Source organism: Anomalospiza imberbis, chromosome 1 (assembly GCF_031753505.1).
Source record: "Anomalospiza imberbis isolate Cuckoo-Finch-1a 21T00152 chromosome 1, ASM3175350v1, whole genome shotgun sequence".
NCBI classification, from domain to species: domain Eukaryota; kingdom Metazoa; phylum Chordata; class Aves; order Passeriformes; family Viduidae; genus Anomalospiza; species Anomalospiza imberbis.
The window spans coordinates 146171697-146178881 of NC_089681.1; positions in this window are offsets into that span (position 1 = coordinate 146171697).

The following is a 7185-nucleotide window of genomic DNA, read 5'->3' on the forward strand; positions in this document are numbered from 1 at the left end:
GTCTGATAGATCCTGACAGGCGCAGGCATGGTGCCGGCAGAGCTGCAAAGCTCTCTGTTAATCCAGTGGGAAGGCTGCTGATCTAACCCCAGTCCCAGACCTCGGAAGGGATGTGAGTGAGGCTGACAGGTCCCCAGCAGCTGGAGCGTGAGGCATGTGTGCCCCCGGGGCTGCTCTGCTTTGCAGGTCTGCCATGGGAATCTGCCCTTCCCAGAGCGATGGGGAGGAGCAGGACTGTGCTCTGTGCCAGGGGCTGGTTGGTCCCGTGCTGCATCCCAGTCTGACACTGGATCCGCCTGCCATTCCACCAGCTCACACTCATCCACTTGGACCTTGGCTCCCTGTGGCTCACTACCACAGGACTGGGGTACCACGGTACCAGGACTGGGGTAACTGGTAACAACTGGGCCGGTGTGAGGACGTGTGCTGTTCCCGTGATGAAGTGACACCGTTGGTAGAGTTGCATCAATCGAGATTTGCCCCAGCTGCACATATGCTGTATATGTGTTATGAGGGGGTATGGAAATGCAAAAAAAATTCCACCTTGTGAATTTAACAGGAGTTTGGGTGATGTCTGCCTTAGCAGTGATACAGACAATCACGTCCTCTTGTAGACAGCCTGTTGTCTGGATGTATCCTCCATGCAAATCATCACAGCAGCACTTACACCAGCTCAGCTCTGGACTTCAGTGGCCATGTCCTGCGTGGCTTGTGGTGACATGGTCCATTAGAGCTGTAAAAATATTTAAGATCTTTAATGGGTTGCAAGGTATTTCTGTGTCAGAGAAGGCAGGGAAATGATTCATTCATTGAGTGGGATGCACAAATGTACGACTCGTGCATCAACCCTTGCGTATTTCATTCTCTTTTAATTAGATGCAGCTTATGAAAGATTTTAGGAGTCCTTCCAGGATTAGCATTGCTCTTGCCTCATGAAGGCTGTAATCGGCTCCTGAGAAAAATGCACTCTATTAAAAGTTAATATTCAGTCATATGCAGTGCTCTCTGTTGTGACCTCCTGGACATTAATCTGTTAAAAAAACCCCAAAGTGGTCCCAGAGAAAGACAAGCATCGAATTGTGATGAGCTTTAATGGAGGCTTTTCATTCATTTGAAACACATTCAATGTCACAGTGAAGCATGAAGGATAAAGAAACAAAGGCCTTAAAATATACAATAACTGGAGTCCTAGATGCTCCAAGTATTTGGGGGACAAAAGAAAAGAAAACAGAGAACAACCACCCACTCGCATTCTGCTGGGAACAACAGCATAAGCCCAGACACCCCCACATCTGGGTTTCTCAGCACTCAGTGCACACAGCCAGGAGAGGTGACTGTCCCACTGATGTTGGGGTCAGAGCTGTGACATCACAGATACTCTGCTGTATGGCTTCCAGTGGTCAGTGGTTCAACTCCCCTGCATGCAGAGCAGCATTAGAGGGACCCACTGACATCCCTGCCCATCCTCGGTGGAAGCGTGGGACTGTGCACGTACACACAGCTGTACAGGCTGACTCCAGCACTGCGTGCAAGCCCACTTCATCTACACACTTCAAACTAATTATTTGTTTATATCCCCTAGTAGATTAATATTTGCTACTTAAATTGTGGAAGTATACTTAGGATCCCAGTCCTGGACTGCGCCATGCCTTGCGCTAGGAGTTAAAAGCACAAAAAACACAATCTGGTTAATCTGTGCTGTTGTGTGGAACCCTGTTTGTAACCAGCGAGTGTTGAGCTACCTATAGCACATTTTACACAAGTCTGCAATATGCCTACAGAGTAAACACTCATCATTTATTGACATCTGAGATCCCATTTATGAGCACACTCCCAATGCAAAGAGCTGGTCCCATGTGAAGGCTATTTAAACAATTCCTCTGTGTGCACAAGCATAATCTCACTAAAAACTGGCAGCAGGGAATTGAATTCTATCTATTTTTTGCTTATTTGAAACCTAAGTAGGGTGGCCATGGGCCTAATCCAAACAGTGATGCTGCAGGAACATGCATTGCGTTGGCAGTGGGGGAACGTGGCTCTCGTTCTCTTCCTTTTCCCTCCCCCTCCTTGCTAAATCTGCACTTGTTCAAAGGACAGAACGTACAGATCCCATATGCTTGCTAGTGGCTCGTTGGTGGTGTTTTCCCCTAAAAAAAAAAAAAAAAAAAAAGAAAAGATATTATTGACATTGCTCTAGTATGAAATGGTATGATTTGTGAGTTTATAGCGTATAAAAGATAAATGACAGAAATGCCAGCTTGATGTGAAGTGGATGTGAGATTGTGCAGCAGAGGTTTGAGCTGCACATCGTTAAACTGTATGGCTGAATGAGCTCTGCTACATGAACCGAGGAGGCATGCCATGGATTAAGGAAATTGGAAACTGTTCCACAAAATGCTGAAGATGAAACAAAGATTCAAAATGAACAAAAGGGACAAATTATTAATTACAAGAGAGAGAACTAAATGAAATCAGCTCCATCTGGAAAACCAGGAAAACCCTAATAATCAGCGTTACTGTGCTTGGCTAAGCTGCTGCAGTGTAATATTCAGAATAACTTTGAATCACATCTGGCCCTAAAGCAAATAGCTCCTGCCAGAATGCCTGCACACATGAACGTCCTTTCTTTGTAGCTGGATAATGTGCAAATGTGATGGGATATCTCTTTCAAATGAATCCTTGGAAGATATCTGAGGAACTGCAGTGCTTTTGCCTTGCTATACTACTTGGTACATGAACATATAGTGAAGGTAAGGAGGAAACTGCCTACTGATCCACTGTTGGCATGTGTGATGTTGCCATGTTCAAATGAATCTCTCCTCACTGCTTACAGAGGTGAAAGGGCTGCACAGCCACCTCCCTTTCCTGCAGAATGGAAGAGGTGTTATCCTGCTATCGAGGCTGCCCCACGCTCACACCTTCCTGTGCTTTTTTCTCTCCTCCTCCAGAGACACCTCTCTGGACCTGGTAGAAATGAATTCACTCCTTGGTGTCTGTTAGAGCTGTTTTATTACTTCTTTAAGTAGAAAGTCTGGCTCAACAGTGACCTCTTTGACTGAGTGCAGAAAGGAAATTAAGAGCTTCAAAAGGTCTCTGCAAAGTCTGGCATCAGGAGGAGACCTCTGGTCATTGTTAAAGCCTAAGCAATGGCAGGGTAAAAATGTAGAGAGAACACAGTGACTGGGCTCTGGAAGAGGTTGCCCAGAGAGGTTGTGGAGGCTCCTTCCCTGGAGATATTCAAAAGCTCTTTGGACACAATCCTGAATAATGTGTGCCAGAGGACCCTGCTTGAGCAAGAAGGTTGGACCAGATGACCTCCAGGGATTCCTTCCAACTTCACCCATTCTGGGATTCTATGATATTAAGGACTATTGACAGATCTTCTGGCTCCCAAGCTTCATCTAGTTTGGTTTTCACTTTCTTTTCTTTACACATTTTCTTCAATGTTGTATTGAAGTCAAAGGAAAATCACTTGGGTGAAAACACATTTGGCCTTGAAATTTTTACTATCCATGGGCTCAAACCCTTGTCCAGGAGTAAATCTACTATAGTTAACAAGACCTGAATCAGATAATATCTGTGTAATGTGATCAGCATCATCAACATTGCAAATGGTGATTTTTTTTTGGGGTTTAAATTTCAAATAATCTGGTTTATTGCAGAGGTTAAACTCAGTTGAATCAACCTTCAATGGCTGAAGCTCATGTAGCTTGGTGTCCTTTTTTTCTTCCAAAAGTCACCCTTCAATCAGCAGAGGAGGTGCAATAACATCCCACATAATTTGAGCTGTTCCCACATTTACTGGTGGCTGTGACAGAAACCAAACACACATGGAAAAGAATGGAAAATGATGGAAATAAAACAAATATTAATTTTCCATGGAGCAATGGGAGCACTGAAGAAAGAGCAAGTGGTGTACCAGGTTTTCCATGGGCAGCTGACCATCTTTACATGATTCAGAATGAGACAGTTTGTAATCAAATCAAGCTGTCCTGGTTTAAGCATGTGAACATATGGAGGAATGTACCAGTGTATTCAGTCAAATTGTCCGTGAAGTAAACATGAAATCATACAGAAATTGTTAATGTAAATTCCTGCTTTGAATATGATGATCTCTAGTGGATCGCAGTAAATCCACATGTCCTGTAGGCATTCACACCTGCACTCACACAGTCCAAAAAGCACTGAATGCTCCCTCCCAGTCAGAACGGTTTCATGTGCTCCTGCTAGGGAGTTTGGGATGGTGAAGGATCAGCCCCTGCTATTCCATGGAAAAAAATGCAATTTTAAAAACATTTGGTTAACTCATTGCAGCAGTTCTGGTATGCTGCCACTCAGTCTGTTTAGCCTGATATAAACTAAGCTCTTTTCTCATGTAAGTATTTACTGGTGGCCACCAGTGCTGCTCATCATCTGTGATGGGGTAAGCAAGCAGTGCAACTCCTTCCCTGCAAGACACACACCAGGCAAGGCTCATGGTCAGCACAGGTTTGTTCATGTTTTGGCAGAGGTGCTTTTAAGCTTTGACATTGCTGCCCTGTGATTGTGGTGGTGAGGAGGTGGGTGAATGATCCTGACTCATAGATGGGCAAAACTCTGTGGTTTCAGCTGACCTTACCCTTTTTTTTTTTTTTTTTTTTTTTTTTTTTTTTTTTTTTTGTGCTGTTGGAAACCAAGAGCTTAGAGAGAAATAGCAAAAGACTGTTCATGTGACAGACCTCTTCCTTGCCTGCTTTGTTGAAGGTGGCCACCACTAAAACCAGTCCCTTACATGCGCATGAACCAGTGCTACAGAAGCCACAAGGCACCTGCACACAACTGAGCCCTCTCTGACACGGAAACACCCCTAACACTATGAGCCTCCTTAAGCTCTGCAGGGCAGGCTGTACAGAAATCCTGCTCTTAAATCAAGTTTTCAGGAAGACAAAGCACAGTGTGAGCCACTCCACACACAGAGCTGACCTGCTAAACTCTGTGAGTGCAACAGCTGCTCCAGCAATGTAAGTGGGAATAAAAACTGCTGAGATGTGCAGTACTTTGTGGGGTTGTCTTTGGTTTTCTTGGCTGGTAATGCAAGAAGAAAACAATAACATTTGAGTCATATGAACCAATAAAAATAATAGTAGTAATAATAATAATAATAATAATAATAGGATTTCAAAGGTTTTATTTTGTGCGAGACTTGCTGTTATTGACTTGCCCTTCAAAATGATTCTTCTGAAAATAATAGACCCTCTTTTTTTTCAGTGAGGGTTGGGGCCAGATTAATTTGTCATCTCCATTCTGAAAAGAGAGGAAAAAACCCAGGCAAATGCAATTTTGACTTCTGGAATTTATCATTTGTGTTCAGGTCTCTCTATAGTGTTGACAATCAGCCTTTCAAAGGTTTGAGGCTTCTTTTCTTAGAACTTGTTAATAAATTATATTTAACAGTCAGCTTCCTTGACAATTAAACATTGCACACCCCATCAGAACCAGGGGCTTCCACAACACTGGAAATACTTCTGCTTATATTGAATTATTCTTCTTGTCAGCTGCATTAGACAATACCGGTTTGGAAACACACAAAAAAAAATTCTGGTAGGAATCCAAAATTTCTGTAACAACCCCCCCCATGCCTCTGATTTTTCTAATAGCTTGCTGTTAAAGGGTTCTTTGGCTGGAAAGAAGTACCAGACAGAGTTTCCCTTGTTCTAGTTCTTTGTTTATTTTTTTTTTCCTTTTTCTTTTAATTTGGTATTTGACTCCTCAGCACAAACTTGCCATCAAGATGATGGAAGCTCCAGGGGAGGACAGAGGTTACCAGTTTCTCAAAAGCTTGCACTGATTTCTTGCAGGAGTTTTTCCTTCCCCAACCTCCCAAGTAAGACAGAATAACAATAGTATGAATAATAGTAACAACAACAATAATAAAAACATTCTAATCAGTGATTTTTTCCATTACAGATCAAATCACCTCTTGAAAGACACAGCGGAGCATTTTAGCTTGTATGGAAAAGACCCAAAACTGTGTCAGGAGTTGTCACTCCCAGCCCTTTGGTGTTCTTGCCTTCTGCTGGGTGCAGGGGTGACGGGGACGCTCCGATTTCCCGGCAGCACAAGGTGATTACCCAGCACTGAAGGCACTCGGTGCAATTAGTGGGAACTAGGGCAGGCCCAGAGCTGTGCCTTGGCTCCTGCAGCCTGTCCCAGAGGGACACCGGCTGCTTTAGGAGCCTGGTGCAGAACTGGCTCATCAAGCAAGCCAGAGAGTTCAATCACATTTATTTAGCATGACTGCACCAATTTACTGCAGCTGAATAGCTGGCCCACAGTGCACACATGTTCCTAGATGGTTAAAAGTCACTCTTCACATTTCCCTTCCTGTTCAAGTGCTCCGAGGCTGCATATTTCAGTAGTGCCTCTGGAAAGTAGCTATTGTTTTTATCTTTTCAGTGGTTTAGTTGTGAAATTCATGTTTGGAGAAGGGGTGGAGGAAAGTCCCAGAACAGCCAACCGAGGTAAATAGCATTTCCTCTGTCCTAATTCTTTTCTTCTGTCACTTCTGTGCCTTTGCAACTCCCTGAGAATCCATCTCCATGCCTTAAGCATCAGATATTTGCTGACATCCTTGTAGAGTGCTGATTAGATGAAAACAGTATGTCAAATTTAAGGCTGGTAGTGAGTCAAGGCCATTTGTCTAATCAGCTTCTCTTTTTCTTCACCAACACAAAAATCAAGAGTAGAAAGCACCTTCCTCATTAACAAAGAGTAATGGACACCAAAGCAAATTTGGAGTGGGGAGAGGAAAAGTATATTCCTTAAGTTAATAACCTTAGCTAATGCAACTGATTTGACTTAATTGAAGTCAGTTGTAGAACTGGGCTCTGAATCTTTTCCTCATTGCATGGCTCAGCCTAACAGGGAGCCCAAGGGTTAACAGCACAACTGCTGGTCTCCTTGGTATATATCTCTATGACCATAAATAATGCATATTTTGAGCAATTGCATCCAGAATGAACAGATCTGTGAGAAGAGATGGATCACTCACAGAGCAGAACAGGAAGAGCCCTCAGCTGCCTTCCAAAAGCAGGGGATGGTTATTTCCTAGGTCCTAGTGCCTTTCCCAGTGTATCCCAAGGCTCAAACACTTAATCAGCATGATTATAATCACACAAATGCTGCCAGAGAGTCTGATTTGCACAG